This window comes from Microtus pennsylvanicus, chromosome 1 (genome assembly GCF_037038515.1).
Source record: "Microtus pennsylvanicus isolate mMicPen1 chromosome 1, mMicPen1.hap1, whole genome shotgun sequence".
Lineage (NCBI taxonomy): Eukaryota > Metazoa > Chordata > Mammalia > Rodentia > Cricetidae > Microtus > Microtus pennsylvanicus.
In genome coordinates this window covers 96,723,833-96,728,014 of record NC_134579.1, presented here as the reverse complement: position 1 = coordinate 96,728,014, position 4,182 = coordinate 96,723,833, and positions in this window count along the sequence as shown.

Sequence of the window (4,182 nt, the reverse complement as noted above, 5' to 3'; positions counted from 1 at the left end):
GGAAGCTGATCGGAGCTCGCTCCCAGCGCCGATTTTTTCACATAACCGGAAGTAAAACAGACCCGAAGGAGAAGAAGAGACAAGAGAGAACCGCAGAACGTGCACAGTGTGTGCACCGCCCTCTGGTGGTAGGAGGCTGGATAGACCGTCCCCGCGCCATTCTGAAAGCGCCGCTAGAGGGCCGTAAATTCTCCCGCTTTTGGAAGGTGAGGCTGGTCCTAGATCAAAAAGTCAGGATCCTACTTTCCTATTGATCCATCAATGACATGCTCTGAAGTCAGAGATGCTAAAGGCCTCCTGCAATGGCCTCTGGATTTGACCTGCTTTGGGCACCTCCCTCTACATGGAGACCAGAGCCCAAAATCTCCCTTAAAATAGCTACTTCCAGCTTCCCACCTCCATGGAAGTCCCAAGGTCTGACCATGTTTTATTCCCAGTGCTGAGTACTTGGGCAGGCTGCCTAGATACCGAGACAAGGACAAAATTCCAGATCTTTCTTTGGGATCAACATGATTCTGAGATCATGTTTATATATGTATGTGTGTACGTATACATATATATGTATGTGTGTTGCATGCCTGTGTGTATGTATGTATATACACTTAGATAGATAGATGGACAGACGGATAGACAGACAGATAGATAGATAGATAGGTGGATGAATGGATAGGTATTCCAAGGTAGTAGAATTAGGATTGGGAGTCCAAGACCAGGCACCCTTAGTAAGTTGTCCCCAAGTCGGCCAGCCTCCTTAGTGCCAACAGGCCCAGAGATGTATAGTCAATATTTGTGGGTGGGGCCGGAGAGATGGCTCAGAGATTAAGAGCATTGACTGCTCTTCCAGAGGTCCTGGGTTCAATTCCCAACAATCACATGGCAGCCCACAACCATATATAGTGAGATCTGGTGCCCTCTTCTGATATGCATGCATATGTGCGGGTAGAATTCTGCAATAATAATAAGTAAATAAATAAAATTTTTAACAAAAAAAAAATGTTTGTGGGCAAAGTGAGGAATGTATGTGAACACCCTGGCACGGCAGCAGAGAGCCCGGTTCAGCCGCAGGAACATGCCTCCTGATGCCAGGCAATGCCCACAGTTTGGGGGCTTACTGTCATGTCAGAGCTGCTGTAACCACCGAAGGCCAGCAAGATGGCTCAGTGGGTGAAGGAGCTTGCACAGCCAGCCTGGTGACTTGAGCTGATTCTCCAAACACACATGAAAATGGAAGGAAAGCACCAACTCTACAAAGTTATCCTCTGACCTACATATGTGTGCCATGCCATGCTTGCCCACACAGACATACCATGCACACACATACACACAATAACAATTAAATAAAATTTAGATTAAAAAAGATAAACCAGTGTGGTGGCACAGGTTTTTAATCCCAGCACTCAGGAAGCAGAAGCAGGTGGATCTCTGTGAGTTCAAGGTCAGCCTGGTCTAAGAAGCGAGTTCTAAGATAGCTGAGGCCTGGGAGAGAAACCTTGACTCAAAACAAAAACAAACAGGGCTGGAGAGATGGCTCAGAGGTTAAGAGCATTGCATGCTCTTCCAAAGGTCCTGAGTTCAATTCCCAGCAACCACATGGTGGCTCACAACCATCTGTAACGAGGTCTGGTGCCCTCTTCTGGCCTGCAGGCATACACACAGACAGAATATTGTATAAATAATAAATAAATATTAAAAAAGAGTAAACATATAAAGAGAAAGAACTTTTCTTTAAAAAAAAAACAAAAAAAACAAAATAAAAAAATGAAAGGTCTGTTTACTCTACTAGGCCCGAGTGATAATGTGGCCCAGTTCAACCTCTGAGTCCTTCTGAGGACTTCCTTGGGGGAAGGTTGGACAGAAGGGCCCCAGAACCTAGGTAAGAGTGCTGGAAACAACACAGAGAAGACCAGCAGCTGCTGCGGTCTAACTGCCCCAGTGGCAGGAAGCAGCTGTCCCCATCAGCCAGCCTGGGCCTCATACTGCTGGCCTGGAAATGGACAGTGTCCCCAGGGCTCTGTGGCTCCCTGCATGAGCCTAGTGTCTCCAGCCCAGCTCTGCCTATATTACTTACAGTTATTCCCCTCTCCGTGGTGCCAGCTTCAATGCCCGCAGTCTTCTTTCCCTCTCATTCCTGCTGGAACTCCTTACCATGTGCAGTTCCATACAGCAATGCCAAGATAGGCCCTTTCAGAAGCCCTCCTAGCAGGGCCAGGGTGCCTAGGAAGCTCTGGCATGTAAGGAGCAGACGTCAGGCCTGCCCTATCATCCATGAGAACATGGGGACATGAGAAGTAGGGACACCTGAAGATGAGGAAAGAATTCAGGAAATTCAGACATATGTGCTCAGCACCTCACTGAGGGCTTGAACTTCATCCTTTCCAACAAAAGTTAAGCTAATCTCCTCCATCAGGACCACTGGTGATTCCTAACCACGCCTATAGTCTCCCCTTCCTTGCTGGACAGCCAACTCTCTCTCCAAAACCTTGGGCAAGTTGATACATCTCTGCCAATGCAAACCCAACCCTTCAAATGACCACTAACCCTCATACATCAATCAGCCTTCCCCTGTGACCTGTGACCATCCTCCATCAACCAACCATCCCCTGTGACCTGTGACCATAACCCACCAGGAATGAAGAATTTTCCTTTTTTTGGTGTTTTGAGGCAGGGTTTCTCTGTGTAGTTCTGCCTGTCCTGGAAGTCACTCTGAAGACCAGGCTAGCCTCGACCTCACAGATCTGTCTGCCTCTGCCTCGTGAGTCCTGGGATTAAAGGTGTGTGCCCCATGCCCAGCTAAAAGAAGACATTTTAAGGAGACTTGTGGCCTTCCTGTTGACTATCAGACTGTTGAAGCAATGGGCCCTAAGAAGTTGGAGTTCTTAGGGAGTGATGGATCAGGGATGGGCAGGGACCATGCCTTGATTGGGACTGTTTAGCTACACATAGCCCTGCCCTCTGTTTAAATGTAAACCTTGTGGCTGAGGAGATGGCTCAGCCACTAAAATACCTACATGGCAAGTCCGAGGACCTGAGTTCAGATCCCCGGCATCTGGGTAAAAGCCAGAGCAAGAGCAGGGTATGGTGGAGCATGTCTTTAATCCCAGCATTCAGGAGGAAGACACAGAGGCAGAGGTAGGCTGATCTTTGTGTTTGAAACCAGCCTGGTCTACATAGTAAGTTCCAGGCCAACCAGTGAGATGAGACAAGATGGAGTTAGAGAGATGAAGGATGATCTGAGTTTAATCCCCGGACCCACATAGTAGGAGGAGAGAACTGTCTCTAGAGAACTCTCTTCTGGGGCTAGAGATATGGCTCAGTGGTTAAGAGCACCGGCTGTTCTTACAGAGGACCTAGGCTCAATTTCCAGCATCCACATGGCAGCTTTCAATCGTATGCAAATCCAGTTCCAAGAAATCTGATGCCCTCTTCTGATTTCTACAAGCACCAGGCATACATGTGATACACATACATACATCCAGGCAATCACTCATACACATAACAAAAAAATAAGTAAATCTTGGAAAAATAAAATTGTCTTCTGATTGCCACATGCCTGTTGTGGCAGCCATTCACAAACACACACACGCACACACAATAATAAGTGTAATGGTAGAGGGGCTGGAGAGATGGCTCTGTGGCTAAGATCACTGGCTTCACTTCTGGAGGCCCCGAGTTTGATTCTCAGCACCCACATGGCTGCTCGCAACTGTTTGTAACTCCAGTTACAAAACAAACACCAAGCAGGAATGTGTTGCATAGACCCAAACTCAGGCAAAAAACCAAAAAAACAAAACACACAACACACACACACACAAAAAAAAAACACTAAAAATTATTCTTAAAAAAAGTAGAAAAGTGGGGGCTGGAGAGATTAAGAGCTCAGAGTTTAAGAGCACTGATTGCTCTTCCAAAGGTTCTGAATTCAATTCCTAGCAAGAACAGGAAAAGCTCACAACCATCTATAACGAGATCCTGTGCCCTCTTCTGGCCTGCAGGCAAACATGCTGACTGAGCACTGTGTACATAATAAATAATTTTTTAAAAAAGTAGAAAAGTGGAGCTGGAGAGATGGCTTGGGGGTTAAATGCCTGTGCTGCTCTTTCAGAGGACCAGAGTTCAATCCCCAGCACCCACATAAGGCGGCTGATAATCTCCTGTAACTCCAGCTCCTGGGACATCTGACAC